Raw genomic sequence first — 24,929 nt, forward strand, 5'->3', positions numbered from 1 at the left:
TGTGTGTTCTGTTACTTGCCACTAGCCACGTCCTAATTGATATAAGCAGGTTTCCATGTAAAAGCTATCCACAGTTCTCAGGCAGAATGCTCTCACCACCTGGGATCTCAGAACACAGGAAATAGTCACCCCAGAAAATCTGCAAACCATTTGAGGCTTAGGATTGCAGAGTGACATCATGTTCTGGGAGAGGAAAGGCCACCTTCAGAGCAGATGCTGTCCAAACTGCTGAAGGAATGGGTCCCGGGAACTGTCAGAGCAGCAGACAGCACCTGGCATCAAATGATCTCGGCTGCATCCCCAGCAGTGAGGGCCGGGTGTTCTTCCTCAAACAGAGGGTCTTTGGCAACTTGCTTCTGGACACTGAGGTGTTTACAGTCATACTCACCAGTTGCTGGAGGCATGAGATGGAAAGGGATTCTGAATGCAGAGTCTCTGTGAACATCAACCGGCCTGCGTCAACATTTGTTTCTGAAAATCCTTTACCAATTTGTGCTCCTTTCAGGACAGTTTAGGTTCATGATGAGCAGGAGAGGCTGTGGAGTCACATCGCCTGGACCTGTCTCCAGGCTCCGCCAGTGCTGGTGGACCCAGAAGGGCTCTCAGGCCTGAGGTCAGCTGGCAGATAGGGGCTCCGAGACTCATCCCAGTCTCAGCAAACAATCTGCGCAGGGTAATCGCCTGAGACCGGACAAGACTGCTGTGCGGTAGACTTACTGGAGCCTTTTCTCCCCTAATTGTCTTGATTGTCATCAGGTCTGAGACGAATTCTAGCCTCGTGACTAACTAAGAACTTCAATAATCTGCAGCCAGACCTTAAGAGTCTGAATCTTAAATCCACCACCTATAGACTGTGCAAGTTTCTTAACCTTTCCGTGCCTCAGTTTCCTCCTCTGGAGAAAGGAGGTAATAAAAAAGTATCTCCTCAAGTTGCTTGGAGGATAAATGAGTTCCTATAGTGACTCTTAGAACAGTGCCTGGCATTCGTGAATATTGGCTATAAAGTTGCCTGCCATTTGCTAATCAGTAATGATACAGAGCTGCCAAAGGCAAACGTGAATTGAGAAAGAAGAAAGAGAAATGCATATGCGAAGTAGAGAGTGCCCATTAGTGTTTGACAAAAAAGAGAATGGTTGGGGTGCCTTTCAATAAGGGCTGGATCTTCTCTTTCCAGCCAGGGTGGGGCCTCTGGGCTGGAACCAATGAGACGGAAGGGGAAGCCCAGACATCTCCTTCCTGCTGCTGGCAGCTTTCGGGGCCCCACGCCGGTGTGGTTTTTCTTTTATGCCGTGTTAATTTTACTCCGAGTAATAACAACCATTCCTCACTTTTTAATCCCGCCTTAAGTTTACAGAGCCCTTTCTGTATTCTGCCTCCCCACCCCCGGTAGAATCCTGTCTTCCCATTTCACAGACGGAAAGAATAGAGCATGAGCTTCCCATCCAGCATCCATAATATTAAAAAAACATGCAAGCATCAGGGATTCTTTTTTTCCTTTCTTTGTGTTTTTTATTTTCAAAGTGTTCTACAGTTTAAAAATGGATTGCTAATTTTTTCTTATGTTTTAATAGTATTGAATAACTCCTATTGAATAGCCTACATGCCAGGCACTGCTTTAAGAACTTTGTGTGTATAAAGGCATTTACTTTGCACAAGAACCCAGTTTGATAGCCACTATTATTTTTCTCCTCTTACAGATGAGATCACAGTGGTGCAGTGACCTGCCATGATTAGGTTTAAACTTCAGTTTGACTCCAGAACCAACACACATAATTACTGTGGTAGCCTGCATGTTCATGGTAGAATTTTAATAACACCAGTGAAGCAAAAAAGATGAATTTTTAGAAAAAGTATAATGCCTGTACTCAGATCTAACTGCTGTTAACATTTGGTGTAAATTAATGGTTATACATCAGGCAGGGGATGGAAGTGGAAGAAAAAGGCATACATCGGGATTACTTGGGGAGCTTTTAAAATATGCAGGTGCTGGGGTGCCTAGGTGGCTCAATCGGTTGAGTGTCCGACTTCAGCTCAGGTCATGGTCTCTCAGCTCATGAGTTCAAGCCCCATGTTGGGCTCTGTGCTAACAAACAGCTCAGAGCCTGGAACCTGCTTCAGATTCTGTGTCTCCCTCTGTCTCTCCCCCTCCCTTGCTCATGCTTTGCCTTTCTCTGTCTCTCAAAAATAAATAAATGATAAAAAAATTTTTTTAAAGGAAAAAATATGCGTGTGCTTAAGCTATTGTACCCAAGGAGGATGGGCAAGCATATGAGGATTTGGGAGGGAAAACGTTAGGTGATACTAATAAACAGCCTCTCCTTTCCTCTTTTACATTCCAATGGCTCCGCCTCCATCCTAGTTGAAAGCCACTGGTATATTTTTCCAATCATTTTTTCTATGCATAGCTTCATGTGCACACATAAATATATACTTCTAAATAACAAATCAGAAACTAATAAACGGTAGTGAAAGAACAAAAAAAGCAAGCTGGCGATGCTGGCATATGATACAGTGAAATTCCTAATTGCCCTGGATTTTGCTGTACCTCAAAGGCATATTAGTAAGGACAAATACAAGTTTCCAGGTTGGAAACTGCTAGGCTTTTTCAGCATCAATAGCCCTTCCTGTGAATGTGTTGTTTTGTGACTTAGCAGGTGGAAGTGGCCAAATAATTCTCTGGCCCAGGTTCCCCCAGGGGTCTTGTACCCTGGGCTGATTTGTGCTTTATAGTTTTACAGATCAAGCTCTGTGCCAGGGCATAGGACAACTGCCTGTGCTCGTGTTATTCCCCACTCAGGCCTGCATGAGTGTGTGGGGCAAACCCAGCAGGATGCCTGGTGTATTCTGGAAGGAGTGAGAGCCTGAGCTGTAGAAGGGAGAGCCAGAATGAGGACTTCCTGTCTCTGCTCCCTGTGATGGCCCATCATAGTGCCTGTGACCCTGCTCCCAGGTGCTGACTTTCTCTCCTGCACCAGTCAGCGGACTGTGTGCTACTTACGTGCAGGAAGCAGGTCTGGTGATTTTGTCTTTCTTCCTCTTTGTATCTTGATTGCTTGGAATGGTGCCTGGAACAGAGAGAGCAGTGGCTTCTTAATGGGATAAATAATAGGTGTGACCACAGCTAACGTCCAGAGGCTACTCTATGCCCCAAAGACAGACTAATAAGACAAAAGTTTCCGTTCCAATCTTCACGACAACTCCATAAGAGAGAGTCTAGATTCTATTATTCTCCCCATTGGAGAGCTGAGGAAATTAGGCAGGGAGAGGTTAAATAACTTATCCAAGGTCACACTGATAAGTTGCTGTCTGCAATCAAACCTGGGAAGCTGAGCTCCAGCGTTCAAATTCATTGTGCCTACTCTGTGACTTCTGTCATCCTCTCTCCTCTGATTGAATGCCCACAGTGATCACCTTAAGATTCTACTTCCTCACATGACTCCTTGAGCAAGAACCTTCGCAGCCAGACTCCCCAGTGTGGCGTAGAGGCTATCTACAATGGTCTCCAGTCATATGACCACATCAGAGCAGCAAGAGTTTGATCCCAACTCGATTTACAAGCTGTGCAACCTTGGGTGTGTCACTTAACCTCTCTCCACTCATGCTCCTCAACTGTAAAATGAGGGCAATAATGATACTGACTTCATGCTGCACTAAGGAGAACTTAATAATCATCGATATGGGAACGGCTTACAATGTGGATTTGCAAGCTTTTTCTATAAGGTATCAGATGGGAAACACTTTCAGCTTTGTGGGTCATACAGTCTCTGTCACAACTACTCAACTCTGCCACTGTAGTGCAAAAGCAGCCATAGATAATAGGGAAAGGAATGTGTGTGCCTCTGCATCAATAAAGTTTTTTCTATGGACACTGAAATGTGAATTTCAAATAATTTTTATGTGTTATGAAATATTCTTTTAAAAAATTGTTTTAATGCTTATGTTGAGAGAGAGAGAAATAGACACAGAGCACGAGCAAGGTAGGGACAGAGAGAGAGGAAGACAGAATATGAAGCAGGGTCCAGGCTCTGAGCTGTTAGCATAGAGCCCAATGCAGGGCTTGAACCCATGAACAGTGTGAGATCATGACCTGAGCGAAAGTCAGATGCTTTACTGACTGAGCCACCCAGGCGCCCCAGAAATATTCTTCTTTATATTTTCCCCAACCATTTAAAAATGTAAAAACTTTTCTTAGCTCATGAGCAGTACAAAAACAAGTACCAGGCTGTATGTGGCCCACGGGCTATAGTTTGCAGACTTTTAGTTTGGAATTTTGTCTGGTACAGAAGAAGAGCTTCATTAATCCAAGAAAAATACTGTGAAGAGGAAAAAGTAGGAGTTCGTAAGATGCTGAGGGCTTTGCCTTGGTAGGGATGGATGGATGGAAGGGATAGGTCAAATATAACAGACTGAGTCAAGGAACAAACATCTGCTGATTCCATCCTCACACTGACCCTGCACCTTCCATCCTAATTACAGAGGAGATGACTGAGCCTCAGAGAGATTAAGTAACATGCCCAGAGTTGCACAGCTTTTAAATGTTAGAATCAGAACCTGAACCTGGTTTTTACAGGATACCAAAGGAAAGACTGCTTTTTCTACTTTATCATCATGCACTGAACGCATAATGGGAACCTATGATGTGTCAGAGGCTGTACCGCATCTGGGAACACAGTGGTATCAAAGATTTAGCTCTGACCAAATGGAGTATAGTCTCGTAAGAGACTAGATATTCAAATAAGCAATTATAACTCAGGGTTATCCTGTGATAAGCACACATGGGAGAAGCTCAGCATTGAAGGTTCTAACCCAAACTGGAGAGAGGAGAAAAGGCTTCCTGGAGGGAGTAAAGTCTAAGTGAGACTGTAGGGCAAGAAGGAAAGACCCAGGAAAACACCACATAATAATAATATTAAGGTACAGTGTCTTGACTGCTTAACCTGGTTTTTTGTTGGTGTCTCCTACCCCTGAGAAATCGGGTTCTGAGATTTATGCCTTTGAAGGTCCAATATTCTTCCCAGGAGGGTCCCTGAGTCTTCTGCCCCTAGGTGTTCTCTGCCCTCACCTCCTTCTTCCTGAAATGCTACCAGAGTTTTGCCCCACAGCTCTCTGGAGACAAGACTGAGCCCCTTCTCTGCTTTTCTCGTTACTTCAAGCACTCCATGAATTTGGTAAACCTGACTCAAGATTTTGGTGGAGGGAGGGTGTGCCACGGGGAGGGGTTACTTCTGGAGCCCAGGGTTTCCGCCCTCTCCTGGCCCCCCACTTCCTCTCTGGAGCTGCAAACAAAATCCTCCCTTTGTCTTGCTGGGAGGGTCCCACCCACCTCCGGCCCTAAGGATCATGGTTTCTGCTTGCAGCACTTAGCAAAGTATTTTCTCGACAAACACAGCTCTACCTTCCTAAGAGGAATTCCGATGAATAAAATGTTCTCTTTCTACATATGTCCTCTAGCAAGGATATATTTGAGCCTCCTAGCAAGCCTCCAGAATAGCTGTCGTCCCCATTTTACAGATGGGAAAACTCAGTAACTAGCCCAAATGATAGTGTTGAGAGTTAAACACAAGACTGTCTGATTCCAAAATCTTTCTCAGCCACTCTATTCTATTTTTCTAAGACCACTGTGATTAGATCCGGAGAAGGGAGGGAAGATGAATATTATCCGAAACTGGATCCATAAAGAATATTAATTTTGTCAGGGACGTTGGTTAAGGGTTATGGTGTTCGGTTTGGGAACAGAACTGTGACCTGGGTGCGGGTGCCCCAGAACACTCAAGCCTGGGGCTCATTCCACGGGCTTGGCCTGTGAACATTCCTGAAAATAGCACTGCAGTTCTTTGATAACTGAGCAGACGCTAAGGAGACAGGGAGAAGAGGAAACAGGAAATGAGGAGAGAGGAAAGGAAGCTAAAGAGAGCTGGTTCTGTATTCAACAAACAATTTTAGATTTAAAGTGAATCCTGCTATTGAAGCCAGAAACTCTAGAGAGGTTCACACAGGCCAAGGTTTTTGGCCAGCTCTTCAGAGAGTTTGGTTCCAAGCTGGGGAAATGAGGTTACTATGAAGCCAGAGTCTCAACATATGAATCAAAGCCTCCTTTTCAGCATCCAGAAGGATTTGGGGGACGGAGTCCCTAGCAGTTTCAGCGCTGCAAGCTTTGGACCTCAGCCACGTGCGGGTATGTGAGTGCATGGCTCCCTGTGATTCCAGAGGAAAACTTGCCGTGTACCAGGGAACAGGGAGCCCCGCCTTCAGGAAGCCTTGAGCGAGGAGCAGCTAAAATGTGCTTCCTCTTCCCCTCTCTCTTCAGCCCTGAAGGTCACTGTGGGCTGACAAGCCCTTCCCCCACACCCTGTGACTGAGTTCAGCTCCTCTTACCTCACCCCTGCCCTTATGGTGGCCCTCAGCTGAATCTGCGAGGTTGCTCTTTACCCCCATCACTCTCCTGGCTGGGTTCTCTCTTCTTTGCACTTTTGCTCTCCCAGATGAAGGGAACCAAATGCCACTATCACACTGGCAGACCCTAGCTGGCCCCAGGAGTCTGCTTCTTTTCATGAGGGTAGTACAGTGAGTAGTCCTGGAGGTAGGAATTTCTCTTCGGCATCCAAAACGAAGATTGCTTAGAACAGTGTCTGGTCCGTGGTACTGCTGTGGAGCTGTAAGCTTCTGTTCTCTACCCTGGGCCAGCTCCTGGTGTGCTAGAGTGAGCAGCAAACAAAAGAGGTGGTGTGGGGGGTGATGGGACTTGAGGTTTAAACATTTCAGAGGCGGATGGAGCAACTGCATACACAAAACCCAGGAGTGGGGATTAGCAAGGTACCTTTGTAGAAAAGCAAGTGAACCAGATGGAATCGAGTGAAGCATTTCTGTAAGTGGTGGGAGCAGCTTAAAACTCTTGAGTCCTCTTGATTGCCAAGCTAGGGTGTTTGAACTTCATCCTGTAGGTAATGGGGAGCTGGATGGTTTAGATTTTAACACAAACATTATTTTGCTATCCTAGATCAAGACTTGGTATTTAATTGAACTTCTACAAAGTTCAGGTACAAAGTTGAGCTTGGTGTGAAGTTGGACTTCTACCGTGCATTTGGGCTCTGTGCCTTTCCTCTCTCCCATCCCCACTCCCTCCTGTTCTCCTCCCTTCCCTGCTCTCTTACTTTCTCTTCCTACATTTTACCAGTTCTAAAACTCTGTGCATTGTGTCTTTCTTGTCATTGATAACTAATCCTGGGAATCTTCACATCAACTGATGAGAAGGTTGGAAATCTGACAAGCTCTTTTTTTTCTTTTTAAAGCAGAATTAGGCGGCTAATTGTACATTCTGTACAGAAGGGAAAATGTCTAATTTCTCATCTCTGAGGTGCTAAGATCCCATTCTGTCCTCCCAGAGACTTGATTTATCCTGTCTGGGTTATCATGAGATAGTCCATATGAAGCTCTAATTTGAGTCACCTGTGGGTCCCATTCTCCCCCATCCTAATACACCAATAGTTTTCAACCAGGGAACACTTTGCTCCACAGGGAGCCTTTGCAAATGTCTGGAGACATTTTTGGTTGTCACCACTTGGATAAGGATGAAGGGTAGTGTGCTACTGGCATTTAGTGGCAGTGGGGGAGAGGGAGGCCAGGGATGCTGCTAAACACCCTACGATGCACCCCCCACAACAAAGAAGGGTCTAGTTCAAAATGTCAGCAGTGCTGAAGCCTCTGAGAGAGAAAGGAAAGTGGAGTGAACTGAGTCACTATCTGTGTGGCTAGAATAGGGATGGGGCTGGATGACTGACCTGAGGAAAAGGCCCACTGGGAGCCACTGTTCTGAGAAGCATTTGGCATTAGAAAGAAGACCAGAAATTTAAAAATAATGTTTATTTTTATTTTTGAGAAAGAGAGGATGAGTGGGGGAGGGGCAAAGAAGTAGGGGGCGCCAAGGATCTGTGGCAGACTCTAAGCTGTCAGCACAGCTTGATACGGGGCTTCAGCTCATGAACCATGAGATCATGACCTGAGCCAAAGTCGGATGCTCAATCGACAGAGTCACCCAAGCACCCCCAGAAAATTTTAATGCACTACTTATGAGCAAATGCAATTTGCCTCTTTTTAACTAGCTCCCCTCTGGAAATATTAAAAGTTGAGTATATTGCCCCTAAGGATAATTGTCTACCAAAAACATAACCACTGGAAGCCACCACTTGTCAAGTGTCTTGTGGAACCTGATGTATTCATGGCTTCTGAAATGCTCTCAGCATAACTACAGCTATGTTTGGCTATATCTTGAAGGCCCTTGTGGCTTTGACTTTAGAAACATAGGTAACAGTCTTGGAAGGGAGCAGGCACCAGACATACATTTTGGTGGGGGAATACGTAGCATCTAAAGCAATTTATATCTGGGTGGTCAGTCCTTGAACTCAAATCTCTTAGTAAGAACATGGTTGATTATTAAGTTCATTTGAAGGAGTGGAGACAGATCCCAGTGGTTTGCTGCGTCCATAATGTCTCTCACAGATCCGTGGTTTCAGTTCTCTTCATAATTAAGTTCTGCCCACCAGGCTTGGTCCTCAACCTCGTGTCCTCATTCCCTAGTGTTCTCATCCAGTCCCAACACATTGATCCTCTCCATATGCCAGTGGCTCCTGATGCTCACAGGCAACCCCACTACATTGTCCTGCTTCCCTGAAGGACCATTTCACATCTTCCTTCTCCTCAAACCTCCACCATCCCCTTCCCCATCACTCTTCACTGATGACCTCATTTCATATTGAGAAAACAGAAGCAATCAGAAGAACTTCCACAGATCCTGCATCTATGCCCATTTGTTCTTCTTTCTCCCCAGTCACCACGGTCCAGCTCTAGGCTTCTCCCCTCTGCATACTTGGACATCATTTACCTTCTTTCTCCTGAATTTGTACTTCCCCACCCCTGCTCAACTGGATCAATTCTATCAGTTTCATGTACAATATATTTCATATTTTTAAAAGGATCTTTCTTGACCCTACATCCCCCTAGCAATTGCTCCAGTTTCAGCTCCATTTACCAGCAAAAAAAAAAAAAAAAAAAAAGATTGCCTTCTCATCCTCATTCTCCAACTTATCTCTCCTGAACCCTTTTTATTTACCCTTTCATCCCATCAAACCAGCAAAACCTACTCTTTTCAAGGTCACCATGACCTCCATTTGAGACAGCAGCAGCCGCCCTGTGGGGCTCCTCCCTTCTTTCTTTCTTTCTTTTTTTTAATGTTTTATTTATTTCTGAGAGAGAGAGAGAGAGAGACAGCATGAGCAGGGGAAGGTCAGAGAGAGAGGGAAACACAGAATCTGAAACAGGCTCCAGTCTCTGAGCTAGCTGTCAGTACAGAACCCGATGCGGTGCTCGAACCCATGAACCGTGAGATCACAATCTGAGCTGAAGTCAGATGCTCAACCGACTGAGCCACCCAGGCATCCCATCCTCCCTTCTTGACACACTCCTGACAGCCTGAGAGAGGTTGATTGTTTCCTTAGCAGTGAAAATGTCTTCAATCCAGGAACATTTAGAATTTAATTACGGAGATGAAGTAAATCAGATTCGTAGTATTATGTTGTTTTATGTTAAATTTGGAAATAATCTGTGTATTTGATATTTTGGGACTTGTAATGTTTAGTACTTGTAATGTTTAAATGAATTTGGTGTATCAGAAGACAAGATGCCATATTCAAAGACTTTTGTAAGATACTTAACTAATTTTGTAGTCAAAGAATTTTGAACCAGTTACACTACATTTATAAGTTTAATTTTATTGGTTTTACAAGAATGACTGAAATCATCAGGACTTTTTGTTTTAGCCACCTAATTCATAAGTAGTTAATTAACAGACAGTAAAAGACAAAATCTGGATTCTGGAGTAAGACTTTATTGTTCACAAAGCAGTTATTAGTATACTGTTAGATGACCTTGTGGAATCGCCCTCTGTACCTCAATGTTCCTGTATTTATAACAGGGATGATAATAATATGAGTTATCTGCTGGAATTTATATGAAAATTCGAGTTAATGATATATTATTTACAATAGTTTCTGGACATGGTAAGGGCTGTGTTAGGTGTCAGTGAAAAGCAAATAAAGTATATTAAATTTGTAAATGTAGTTAAAAACCTTTAAAAAGTTGTTTAGTGAACTAAGTCTAAGTGGAACAAATCCTTAATCAAACCCTCCCATAAAACAAGCTGTTAAGATTTCCCTTGGAAATCACCTAATAAGATTTGTAGAAGTGACTTAAGGGCTTGAAGGAAGAAGTGGGATTCTAAACTTGTTACTCTAATAAATCAAATACGGCTTATAAATATAAATAGTCCCAAAGTGTACATACTTTTATGACAAAGTTGTCTTCTGGGGCATTCGAAAACTCACAAAGGCCAAGCTAATTTCCTAAGAGCCCTGACAGCTATTGGTTGCCCCCAGGGATTTGGAAGTTTCTGAGGAGCTGCCCTGGGGCCAGTGGTGAGGAGCCAAGCTGAGGGGAAGCTGCAGCTTGAAGCAAAGCTGCCCATCTAAGCCCTACCTCAGTTTGCCAATCCTCAACTGATGCACAGGTAAGTGAGCGAGCGCTTTACACATATCAACACGGTTAATCCTTATGGTAACTATATGAAGTGTGCATCATTAATACTCAGATAAGGAAACTGAGACATGGGGAAGCTACGTAATTTGCCCCAGGCCACATAGCTAATCAGTGGTCACACAGTTGGGGATTCAAATTCAACAATCTGGCTTAAGTCCATGGTTAACTACACTTTGATATTGTCTATTCTAATATAATCTATGACATTAAAAAATGGAGAGTTGTAGCCCACTACATTGATTTCATGACACTGTGATTTAAAAAACCTCCTCCAAGGAGTTCTTCTGTGAGAGCAAGAACTGAAAGTCAAACTGTGTCTCAAGAATCTTAAAAACAAAATTTCCACAGTTGGGTTGTGTTCCTAGATTCTGTCATCACTATCTTCCCCCTGACCCTCAAGAAAAAGCCCTCTGAACGCGCTCCTTTGTGCCTTGGTGGTGAGGAGTTCAGCAGATAGAATAACACAGGCCAGACGTTCTCTCCCCCTCACTCACCCACTTCCCCTCAACTCCCAGGTGCTACAAAATCAACAGGAATTCACAACTTCCTGATGAAAAAGAGTGACTGTCACCAGCATTTCAGGGAAAGGGAATGGCTGCCTCCTAGCGATCTCAGGGACTCTTTCAGCTCTTCATGAGGAAGAGCTTGGGTCCCAACTGAAGAATGAAGGAGTTTCAGAGGGGTCCAGACCACCCGATGTGTCAGGCAGAGCCTCCGACAGTTTTAGAACTTGATTTGACATAGAGGCTATAACTGTAGCATTTCAAATTTGAGACAAAAAGGGAACTAGTTAAAACTCTCATTCCACTGTGTATATAAAGGCCAGCCATGGGCAACAGAACAGCTCTTTGATTTTGTTTGGACACATTGGAAAAAAGTATTTTTTTCCAGTTTTATTGAGAAATAATTGACCTGTATAACTGGATACATTTAAGGTGTACAGCATGGTGGTTTGCTTTATGTATATTGTGAAATGATTACCATGGTAGCTTTAGTGACCATTCATGAGCTCATAGAGATAACAATAAAAAGAAAAGAACGAAAAGTTTCCCCTCATGATGAAAACTGGTAGAATCTAGACTCTTAACCACTTTTCTATATGTCATACAGCTGTGGTGGCTTAGTCATCATGTTGTACATTATATCCCTAGTCCTTCCTTATCTTGTAACTGGGAGTTTGTACCTTTTGGCCACTTTCCTCCAATTCCCCCTCCTACCACCCCTGCCTCTGGTCACCTTGAGTCTGACTTTTTTGTTGAGTTTGGTGTTTGTGTTTTTTAGATTCACAATAAGTGAATCTCACAATAAGTGAGATCACAGGATATTTGTTTTTCTCTAACACCTACATAATGTCTTCAGGGTCCAGCCATGAGAAAAAATAATTCTATAATTTTAAGTTCCATGTGAAAATGAAATAGAAATACAATTTCCAGGTTTACATATATATGAGCCTCAATTCAAAACCAGTATCAGAGAGCATTGATTTTTTTAAAAGTTAAATGGAGGCAATGGGAAATATGTGGAAAAGGTGCTTTATGTAACACCCTTTCAAAATGTCTCCTATAATGTGAATATTTTAAGTAAAAGTAATAAAGTAATAAGTGCTGTCTCACCGCACCTTACCCCACAGGGGCATCTTCAGGGATTCCTTAAGGCAGCAGATTATAACCTGGCTGCAGTTGAGAGATTGACAGACAGCTTCCATACTCCACATTGTCTCTTTTTTTCCTCTCTTTTTTACATTTAAAAGGAAAACCCAGAAGGATGGAGAAAAACCCAAATTTGTATAAATGCAGATATGCCAAGAGAGTGGACAGTTTGGCTTTATGATCTCATGGTGGAAAATTTATGACCCTACGTATACATAGGCGTATGTACACATACACACATGTATACATGTACATATATATCTGCACATATATAATGTATACATATATATACACATATATATGTGCATACACACATATAATATAAAATACACACACACACACACACACACACACACACACACACACGTATATCCAGAACCAGCAATGGAGCTTTGTTTATTTTGAAAATAAATATTTTTTTCTTAAAAAATGATTTTTAGGCAAAATGGCACCTCTTCATTTTGGTGTGAACCACATCCAGAGTCTGTGACAGTATTATTAACAGTGTAACAGTCTCATGCTGGTTCATGTTCTCAAGGTGGCTTTGGAAACACAGCCTCTGGGCTGTGACTCCATTTTACACCAGGTGCGACAAACTCTACTAGAACGAGGGGGGTCTGGTGGTAGGGACCTTTCAGTTCCAGCCTAGAGTCAGCTATTGACAAAGTTTTGCTTCCTTGTTATTCCTGGACAATCTTTGTTTATCCTAGGATCTAACTTATAAATTAAAAATTATATTGTAACTGCTTTTTAAAGAATCCCAGAAGACCCAAAAGATAATGAGTAAAGCATTCTGATTGCCAGTTAATCAATCTTCAATCCATTTTTACCAAGTCATACATCTTCCACCCACTGTGGAAGACACCAAAGTAGAGATTCCTGTATGGGGTTTGGGAGACATGAGATACTCATCTTCTTTTTTAGTTTTGGAAATTTTTGTTCTGATATGATTTCAGCCTTAAAGAAAAGTTGCAGGAAGAATATAAAGGTCCTGTATGCCCTTCCCTCAGACTCCCCAACTGTTAACAATTACCTAACTGTTTTTGTCATTCTAACATTGTGTGTGCATGTGCATGTGTGTACACTATTTTTTCTGAACTTCTGGAGAGTGAGTTCAGACACAATGTTTCTTTACTCCTAAGAACTTCGGTGTATATTTTCTAAGAATGAAGACTTCTCTTACAGTACAGTTTTCATATTTGGAAGTTGAAACTGATACCATACTATTTTTTAATGTACAGTCCTTATTCAAATTTCATCAATTGTCCCAATAATTTCCTTTGTAGAAAAATAGTTTATTTTTCTGGTCTAGGATCCAATCCAGGGTTACAAGTCATACTTAGTTATCATGTTTCTTTAGTGTCCTTTAATCTGTAAGTGTTACTCAGATTCTGTGTCAGGGCCTTGACAGTTTTTAAGGATACTGACCAGTTACTTTGTAGAATGTTCATCAGCATGGGTGTGTCTGAGATTTCCTCACACGATTAGATTCAGGTAATGTATTTTTGGCAAGAATACCACAGAAGTGATACTGTTTCTTTTTACTGCATCGTATCATGAGACACATCATGTCTATTTGTTCCATTCCTTGCAACATTAGCTTTGATTGTGAAGTTGGTGTCTGTCAGTTTTCTCTATTGTAAAATAACTATTTTTCTCTTTATAATTAATAGGTAATTTGTGGCAGAAACTTCCTTATTAAATTTTTACTGAATAATTATAGAATCCAACTGATGGTTCTTTCTGAATCAGTAACTATGACCGTTTCTAAATAATGATGATTTTCTTTTTTCCCTAGCTTTACCGAGGTATGATGGACAAAACAATTATACAATTATACAAAAATTGTATATATTTAGAGTGTAAAACTTGATGTTTTAATATACATATGCATTATTAAATGATGATCATAACCAGGCTGATTAACATATCTATCACCTCACATTGTTACCATTTGCATGTGTGTGTTAAGAGCACTTGATCTCAGCAGTTTTCAAGCATATAATACATTACTATTAACTGTAGTCACCGAGCTGTACACTGGGTGTCCAGAACTTATTCATTCATCATATAACTGAAAATGTGTGCCCTATGAGCAACATCTCTGTTTCTCTCAACCCCTAAGTTCCTTTTCTACTCTGTTACTATGAGTTCGATTTTTTTCTTTTTACTTTCTTTCCTTTCTTTCTTTTTTTAAGACTCCACACATAAGTGAGATTGTGCAGTATTTGTCTTTTGGTGTTTGGCTTATTTCATTTAGCATATTGTCCTTCAGGGTCATTCATGTTGTTGCAAATGAAAGTATTTCCATCTTTTTCAAGGCTGAATAATAGTCCACTATATGTATGTATATATGTGTGTATATACACCACATTTTCTTTATCCATTCATCTGCTGATAGACACTTAAGTTGTTTCCCTATCTTAGCAATTGTGGATAATACTGTGATGAACATGGGAATGCAAATATATCCTCAAGACAGTGATTTTATTTCTTTTGGATATATACCTAGAAGTAGATTGCTGGATCATATGGTATTTCTATCTAATACTGAAGATTGGATGAAAAGGCAATCCACAGAATGACAGAAAATAATTGCAAATTATATATCTGATATGAATCTAATATCTACAATATATAAAAACCTCTCACAACTGAACAACAAACAACTCAATTACAAAATAGATCTAAATAAACCCTTCTCCAAAAAGGTTATACAAGTGGCCAAAAGATGCACAACCTTGTTAGCCATCATGAAGACTCAAATATTAAAACCTCAAAGTTTCACACCAACTATGATTACTAGAATAATAATAGCAACAACAACAACAACAGATAATAAGTGTTGGTGAGGATGGGGGGAAATCACAACCCTCATATATTGGGTGCTGGTGGGAATATAAAATGCAGCCACCTCAGAAAGGGGTCTGGCAGTCTCTCAAAATGCTAAACCTAGGATTATCATACAGTCCAGAAATTCTAATCCTAGGTGTTCATCCAAGAGGATTGAAGACATATGTCCACATGAAAAAGTATACACAGATGTTCATAGTAACATTACTTATAATAGCCAAAAAGTAGAAACAATCAAAATGCCTATGAATTGATGAATGGATAAGTAGAATGTATATCCATGTAACATCCCTATAGTAGAATATTATTCAGCTATAAAAAGAATAAAGTACTAACAGATGCTACAACATGAATGAACCTTGAAGACATCATGCCACATGAGAGAAAGTAGACCTAAAAGGCCAGGTGATATATAGTTCCCTTTATATGAAATGCCCAGAGTAAGCAAATGTATAAAAATAGAACATAGATTAGTGGTTGCCTAAGGCTATGGGACAAATAGAGAGTGACTGCTAATGGGTATAATTTCTTTTTCACCGTGATGAATATGTTTCAAAATTGACTGTGGTACTGTTGCTCAACTCTGTAAGTATACTAAAAACCATTCAACTGCATACTTTACAGAGGTGTATTGCATGTGAATTATATCTAAATAAAGCTGTCCTATAGAAAGAAAGAGAAGGGAGAGAAGGGGAGAGAAGGAAGGAAGGCTAAACCATGGAAACTCCTGAGGATGGAGTTGTAGGGGATGAGGCCATCATGGCAGACAGTAGGTAGTAATAGAAGCAGAAACAGTCATCACATTGTGGAAAGTCCTGTAGGCCACAGTAGGGTCTGGCTTTTACTTTTATTGCAATGGGCAGCTATTTGAGAGTTTTAAGCAAACAGGTGATATGATCTGATTATAAAAAAGCAACTCTGGCTCTTGCGTAGAGATTATGCTTGGGGTGGGTTGTCAAGCCTGGATGTGGGAAACTCAAGTAAAAAGTTCTGTGCTATGGACTGGGTCACAGTAATGCGTAATGACACATTTACATGGCTGATCCCACCATTTACAAGTAATAACATTCATCCTGCTTTCTGCCTCTGGCCCATCCTCACTTCCTCCTACACCCCCTTCAGCTTCTTTTCCAAGGAAAGGGAACATGATAAAATTAGCAAACACCATCACCAGACCTTCAGCCTATTCACTATGCTTGGTTTGGAAATAGGACTATTCTAGTCCATGCAACAAATCTTTATGGAGTGGGAGAACAATAGAAGGGCACGTGGACAATGGGATCGTGACTTTTCCCAGACACTGTCAGAAAGGAGTTCATGGTCACCGTGCTTAAAGCAAGAGAATGTGCCCAACCGGGGTTCTGAGGACAGAAAAGCCAAAAATAAAAATGATATTCTTGAGTTTTGAGTTACAGTTAGACAGGAAGTAGTGGCACACATTCATGATGTTTCTAGAACTGCAAAGGATCAAAAAGAAATACATAGCTCACTCTTAACACCTCTTGGAGGTTAATCACAAACACTCATATCACACACCCCAACCTGAGCATCAACTAGACTTCTAAGGATGCTCCCGTTCTGGCTTCAGGGGGCTGGTTAATGGCATTACCCAATAGGTGTCATGTGACATGATTAGTCCATCTTCTTCTAAAACATCAATCAAGACCTTCTCTTCTTTCCAAAGTGGTATAAACTTTTGGAAGGAAAATGCAGGTGTTATAGGCCCTGCAGCTTTTGGAGACCCTCTTTAAGGGAGATTACAGAATTACAAGTACAAATTTTGGTATGAAATGAGTATTGACAAAATTTTAAGTGGTTGACACATACCACAACTGCCACGAAATCCATTAAAATAACTATTTTATTTATTAATTGACCACCTGGCATACCTTAGTAATCTTTTTCCCCAACAATTTTGATTGCATATTCTTTTAACCTCTCTATACAAAAACAATGTTGTAATATGGTTGTTAACAATAGAGAATAGGAAGATAATCCTGTTTTTCTTTTTGCATGGTTATTGTTTTTCTTAATGTCCACGGTTTGGAAAAGTTCCTTTGCATTTCAGAATCTTTTGTTGGCAATGCTCCTTCTGCAGTGTACTCTTACAGTCTCTTGCTTCAGCAGTGTCTTTGATAGAAGCTGCCACCAGTAAGTAGCTGGTTCAACTTGGCCTGGCCTTTGCCATGCCCATGCTCCTCCAAGTTCTGGGGCAGCCATGAAATTTAGTCACAATAGCTTCTGAGCAGAAAGCAGAGCAGCATCTAGTTCAGACCTTTCTTCTAAGGATCAAAGATAATATTGGAATACTCCATGAGGCCCACTGCAGCCAGGTGGGATTTGGGTGCTGGGTGGATGTGAATATGGGTTTAAGCAGCCAGCTAGCCCTACCTGAAACCTCAGCACCATACTAGGGCAAGGGGGTGACCGTTAGTCTGGGATCAGCTCTGTGCCTCCTATACTGGGCTCCTGCAAGCTTATAGGGGAACCCTGGGAGCCTTTGAAGGGGCTCAACCAAATGAAAGTTACACTCCATTCATTCCTCAGTAAATCTGCCTCTCCAAGCCCCAGTTGTCACCAGTAGACACAGCTGTGGCCACTGGACAGGAGGATAATTACAACCTTGTCCACAGCAAAAGAACCCAGATAAAATGGCTCCAATAAGAGAGACAGAGGGGTGTAGCTATATCTAAATGTTCATTGCTATTGGTTTTTTTTTTTTTTAGTGTTTTATTTATTTCTAGGAGAGAGAGAGAGCGTGAGCAGGGGAGGGTCAGAGAGAGAGGGAGTCACAGACTCTGAAACAGGCTCCAGGCTCTGAGCTGGCAGTCAGCACAGAGCCCGACGTGGGGCTCGAACCCACGAACCGCGAGATCATGACCTAAGCGAAAGTCGGACGCTTAACCGACTAAGCCACCCAGGCGCCCCTGTTCATTGCTATTGTTAAAGTTTCCTTTAGAAATCAATTTACAAAATTATAATGATATAGTAGTTCACATAATACCTGCCACATGTGCATAAACAAAGATTGGGACCTCTTTCAAGGCAAGAAATAAATATTTTGGATCAGATGTCTTGGATAAGACCATGTACAAAACATACAAGTAGATCAAGAGCAATCGAGAACGATTCTCTTAGCCACATTTCTCTAGTGTTGTCACTGGCCAATTAGTGAAGAGGAACTGATTATAGTAGTAGTGAAAATGTATTCAGTGCTTACATGCCAGTCAGTGTTCTAAGCACTTAACCTGTATGATCTCATGTGATCCTCACAACATCCCAAAGAGGTAGAAACAATTACAGTAAAACCTTGGTTTGCAAGCATAATTCATTCCAGAAACATGCTTGTAATCCAAAGCACTTGTATATCAAAGTGAATTTCCCCAAAAGAAATAATGGGAACTCAGGTGATTCATTCCACATCCCAAAAATATCCATATAAAAATGATTACAATACTGTACTATAATACAAAATAATAAATACAAAATCTAAAGAAAAATAAATTAACCTACACTTATCTTTGAAAACCTTCACGGCTTGTGTGAGACAGACAAGAGAGAGGAGGGTTATTGTGTAGGACAATTTTCACTGTCACTTTCAGGATCACTGAGATCTATTGGCTTAATGGAATCTTTTTCTGCATGGGGGCCATTGTATACGCTTGCACGATGTTGACTTGTTATACCCAGATCGCAGTATCCTCACCGACCAGATACCACCAGGGAGACCAAGTCACGCATGCAAAGGCAAAGGGCTTTATTACGGGCTTGAGCTCAGGCTCCCAGACTTCACCAGCGCATGGATCCGTGCTGAGAGCCCCGAACAAGGGCAGAGTAGGGTTTTTATGGGGTTTGAGATGGGGGAGTTACAGAAGTTGTGACATGGGAACAGTGATCCAATCATAATTATTCAACATCATTGACAGCAGGTTTGACCATACACATTGTCTAGAGTATTCATTACTTTTGGCGGGATCCAATTACAACATTTAGAGTACCTTTAAATTCAGCCAATCACAGAGCGAGCCTAGTGTCTTGTTCGGTGACTAACAGGTTAACTTTAACATTAGGTAACAGGGTCCTATCTATAGTTTCTATCTTCAGGCCTCTACCTTAACAATGTGGAGGGTGGTCGCTGGCCTTTCTGGATTGGGTGTTGCAAAGGTGGTTACTCCAGCCTTGGGCAATGTGTAACTACCTGATAGTTTCAGGGAAGCCAAAACTCAGGCCTTCTAGTTTAGAGGGGAAAGTTAAAGCCTGTCATGGAGTCAGTTTGGTTTAGACGTTTAGACTTGTGGCCTGACAGACTATAGTACAGTATTAATAAACTCTTGTCATATACTGTATTTAATGTAACTGGCAATAAGACAGCAGAGGAAAGAGTCTATATCTGCCCTAGAATGAAGCAAAGCATTCCTAAACTTACTCTTGTATGGAAAAGCAAAGGACTGTCCATAGTTGCTTTGAAGTGACCAAAAACACACTAGTGCCAGTTGTGGGCACCTTCCCATGTTCTGAAAAATCACTGATTTCTGCCAAACATCATGGCCTGAGCATGGGAGACGATCGCTCACAATCCTGCAGCAAGACAGAGAGAGACAGAGAGAGAAGAACCATTGACTCAGGTGTGATCATTTGACATTTAGCATCATGTACTACTCATATTGCACGACATCTATCGTTTATCAAGTTAAAGTTTATTAGAAATATTTGATCTTGTAGCAGAACACTCAATGAACAAATTACTCACAATCCAAGGTTTTACAGTATTACACCTTTTATACAGAAGGAGAAACCTGGACACTCAGAGGTTATGCCTGCTCATTCAGCTAGGCTCACAGAGCATGTGCTCTTTACCACCTCACTAGAAGGCTAATTTCCATTCATTCTCTCTTAGTTCATTATATATAAAAACATAAAACACGTTGTATATTGTTCACGTTGCAGAGTGTCGGGTGAGTTGTCTACAATCAGTTCTCTGGGGATCTTCGCTAAGTTCCCAGTTAAGTATTGGTGTGTGTGTGTGTGTACATGTACATATGTGTACTTTTTCTCTCAAACTGTGTATTTGTCACTGAATGAAAAAATACCTAAATTACTAAAGTTAAGTTTCTGGTTCCAAAGTTTTAGGGTTAGAATACTAATTTGGCTACCATTACAAAAGTCAAAATAATAGTAGCTTAAACAAATAGAAGTTTGCTTTTTTGTCCTATAACAAAGTATAAATAGTCTAAAGCTGAAATGGTGGCTCCATGATCATTAAATCCAAGTTTCTTCCATCATGATTCTCCTTTATCCTCAACAGAGGACTTCCATCTCATAGTTGAAGATGGCCACTCCAGGTCCTGCCATCACGTCTGCATCCCAGCCTACAGAAGGGTAGAAGGTAGATGTGGGAGGTGATGGTATCCTTTCCATTTCAGGTCATGGACCAGAAATGGCATACATCATATCTTCCCAAATCACTTCTGCCCACATTCCATCAGTTGAAAATTATTCTTTATTTCATTTAGGTGCCAGGGATGCTGGAAAATGTAGTCTTTAGTGAAATAGTCATGTGTCTGACTACAACTCAGAGGCTATATTATCAGAGGATGAAGGGAGGATTGGCCGCTGGGGACAGCCCAGCAATCCTGCCACAGGGAAAAAAACCAGATCAACTGAATGCACCATTTTGTATCCACATCAATGATTTTGTTAGTTTTCTGTACCTTTTAAGACCACAAGGGAACTATTGGTTACTAGTGCCTCTAATGTAAACATTTGCAGAGTTGCATTTTTCAGCAGAGAAGCTAAAAACTCAGTGAATAACGAAGTCACTCTATATTCCTGCTGCCGCTTAGGGTGTAAGCATAAACAAGTTAAGTATATGCATAAGAGAGCCCAAAGAAACAAACTAACAGGATGCTCCCATAGTACATAGCATGAGGCTTTAATGGATTGAATCCTTCTCTATCAGCAATTCGGTAGATTCACTTGAAAATGGAAAGGATTCGTTTCTGGACAATGCTGGAAACAGCAGGATCACATCTTCTTTTCCAACCCCCTCCCACCCCCCATTCAAACTCAAATGTTGGCTTCAACAGTAATACAGTAATACACTCTGAATACAAAGAGCCCACCCTTGGAGCAAATTGCAAGCTTGGAACCATTTCCTCACCTTGTTTACTCTGGTCTGAATGGCTCATTCATGCCACAGTGTGCATTGGTAGCAGTGTTAAAGAAGCCAGCGGCGCCTGGGTGGCTCAGTTGGTTAAGCATCCAACTTTGGCTCAGGTCATGATCTTGCGGTTTGTGGGTTCAAGCTCCACATCGGGCTCTGTGCAGACAGCTCAGAGCCTGGAGCCTGCTTCAGATTCTGTGTCTCCCTCTCTGTCTGCTCCTCCCCGCTTATACTCTGTCTCTCAGAAATAAATAAACATTTAAAAAAAAAAAAAAAAAAAAAAAAGAAGAAGAAGCCAGCGACTCATAGAACCAAGCTCTAAACATCATGGTCAGTGCAAGGCCGACTTGATGACCCACAAGCATAATATAATTTATGTATTCATGTCCTAGCTCAATGAGTAAAACAAATGTTATGACATTACAGGCTATGTCAAAATGACTCCCAAACCACCAGTCAATTTAACAATATAATCAATCAAAAGCCATCAAAATGAGTAGTTTAGGAAGCCATCCTGTATAGGCTACATAATGAAACAGCTGAAATTTTCACCCATCAGCAAATTAGCTGGGCCTTGTGAAGACACAGGCAAAAAAGAATGATAAAAACTGGGGGCTCAAGAAGTCATCACATACAGTCCCCCCATCTGGGGTCAGGTCAATACTTAACCTATTTTTAGCAAGCTTGAGAATTGAACTGTCTTCCTCTGAAGTCTGTTCCAGGGTCCAATTAGGAAATGCTTTCATATTCACAGCCACCATTGTGCTGCAATCTCAACCCATTTCCTATAATTTGCTCCTCCATGGAGATGGAAAACAGCTGGCCATTTTCCCCCTTGTGATAATCTTTCTTGTTCAAAACCACACACACTCAGTTTTCTCTTTTCCACGTTAACAAACCCAGACTCTGCCTGTTTTCAGACCACTCTTATTTTCCAGGTATTGTTGTGGTTTTCCTATCTTTCCTATGGATTTCTCCATATCTCTTTTAAAATGCAAAACCCTACACTGAGTGGTTTAAAATGGCCTTGCTCAGTCTGAGGAATGCTGAAAGATGGTCTCAGTTTAGTATCTCACAGTCCTGACCACAGGCCATGTTTAGATGGTGGTCCTCAGTGGCCTTCAGGTCCTTTCCATGACCTGCAAGCCTCACTAATTTTTCTCCAATAAGGATTCCACTCTGCTTTTAGAAAACTACTCCTCTTGTTTGTCATGGTGACTTAGGACATGATTTTTCTCCTCCAAAAGGTTAATGCAGCCACCAAACTTGATGTCCTCTGTGATTAATAAACACATTCTAAATGAATTACTCCAGCTTCAGACAAAGACTGCTAACAGCCCTAACTAGCACATTTGAGTCATCAATAAATACTTCCCTCCACTGGCTGCTTCAGGGCATGAACAACTCCGCAAATACAGTTGGATTCACTTGGCTTATTGACTGGATACTGTGGAAAGAACAAATAAAGACCTAGCTTTGGGACAGACTAGGGTTTCTCAATGTTGGCACTATTGATATTCAGAGCCAGAGAATTCTTTATTCTGGGAGGCTGTCCTGTGCATTTGTAGGACGCTTAGCAGCATCCATGGACTCCACCCACTAGATGCCAGTAGCAATCCCCTGCTCAATTATGACAATCAAAAATGTCTCCAGACATTGCCAGATGTCTTCTGGGGGGAGGGAGGTGCAAAATCAACCCCAAGTTGAGAACCATTCTTCCAGATGTTTGACTTCCCTTTCCAGACAGAAAGCAAATTGGTTCAAGAATATTTGCTCCCAAGAAAACCTCATTATCTACTACTCACCATCCCAGGAACTGATGGACTGAGCACTTGTCATAATGCAGAGGAGCTTTTCTGTACTGTCTAATTTTATCCTCTGAGATCAAGATGATCACCCCCATTTCATACATATAGAGTGGTTGAACTGGGCACGCAGTAGCACATAGCCACCAAGGGGATTATTTGAACCCAGATCAGCCAGGATCCAAGCCTCTGCTCTTTCTATCACCTAACACCACCTCTCCAGATGGGTGGACAATTTACTGTTCCTGGAGCCTATCCTTACCCTTTTCACAAGATGGAGATTTCATCTTGCAAGAACCCTAGAGTCTTCTTTAAATAAAATCTAACACTGGTCCTCTGAGGTAGCCAAGAAGGAAACCCAGGTGGAGAACCCCCTGCTGGAGCTGACCGTAAAAGATCTGGGTTTATTTTGCTAGTGGAGATGGCAGTTCCCTTCAAAAGCCATGTCTTCTTCCCAGCCCTCCCCCAGTCATAAGAGCTTTACTTTGCCTTGGTAGCTACTCTGACCCACATGGCGCTGTCTCTTGGAGTGCAATGGCTCATTTGAGTCTTTATCAGTTTTCACCTCTTTAAGCATATTGGCTGGCTTCCATTGGCACAAGGCCCTGTCATTCCCAAAGCATCAGGTCATGTGCTGTCATATTTGGTTCAGGGGGTTTGAGAGACCCGATGATCATGAAGAAAACAGGAGGCAGGGAGGCTCTAGATCCCCTAGTTGGTTGGGGAGGGCCTGTAAGTAAGGGTAAACCTCCTGGCCTCACCTCCAGAACTCACACAAGGGGGTGTCTGTTTTGGTTAGATGGCATTGGTGTTCTTTTAAAAAAGTCTGTGCTTTTGTATTGATAAACATTGTTTTGTTTCAACATTTCTCCAAGAGGGCTGGTTCCCTGGGTCCTCCCTTTGTTTTTTTAAATGTTTATTTATTTTAAGAGAGAGAGGCAGAAAGAGAGGGAGACAGAGGATCTGTGTGCTGTCAGCACAGAGCCTGATGTGGGGCTTGAACTCACTAACGTGAGATCATGACCTCAGCTGAAGTTGGATGCTTAACCAACTGAGCCACCCAGCGCCCCCTCCATCTCTAATCTCATAGACTGAGAACTGGTTTTCTACTTTGTTGTCACACAAACCTTTAACAATGGCATCATTTTCTTCCTTCCGTAGTCACCCATGGTTTTCCTTGAAGATGAATTTATTTCTTCACACGGTCCCTCCCATGTCCCAGGAAAACTGTTCCAGCTGCATCGTGTGAATGATCTCTCCAGCCCACAAAACCAGCTCCTCCCTTGATTCACCCCCAACCCCTCGGCCACTAGAGATTTCCTTCCCCTTCTTTCTGGTGGTGCATATCTGGCCATGCCCCAGCTCAGTGCTAGCACCCACTCCTCACCCTCTCGGTCTCCCCCATGCCTGGGGGAGGTGAGAACTGGGTAAATCAGTGTATGTGAGCTCTGCAGCCCTATACACAAAAAGGGTATTATGACGAATTTAGTATATGATGTGAAAAGGGCATCCTGTTCGCTCAGACCCTTTGTCCCTCACATTTCGTTCCCATTGGCTTTTTCTTGCCAAAACCCTGAGCTTGAAGAACTGCACCTTCCTGCAGCCTGTTTTCTTTATCTCGCTGATTTCTCTCCTTCCTTCCTTAGAACGCTGAATGTTATCATTTTGTAGTCATTTCCACCAAAGTTCCCGGGCATTCTCTTCAAAGATGGGAGAAGTATGGATATGTTTAGGTTCTGAGCAAGACTCAGGAGCGAGGGAAAAGTTGAAGGTATGAGAGTCGGAAAGCCTTGTTCAAAGAACAAGTCATGGAGGGGATAAGAGAAGATGAAGTCCCGAGAATGGGAGCAAGGACCGAGCAAGGACTGAGGT

The sequence above is a fragment of the Hyaena hyaena genome, unplaced genomic scaffold, assembly GCF_003009895.1.
Source record: "Hyaena hyaena isolate Hyena2069 unplaced genomic scaffold, ASM300989v1 scaffold_113, whole genome shotgun sequence".
NCBI lineage: Eukaryota > Metazoa > Chordata > Mammalia > Carnivora > Hyaenidae > Hyaena > Hyaena hyaena.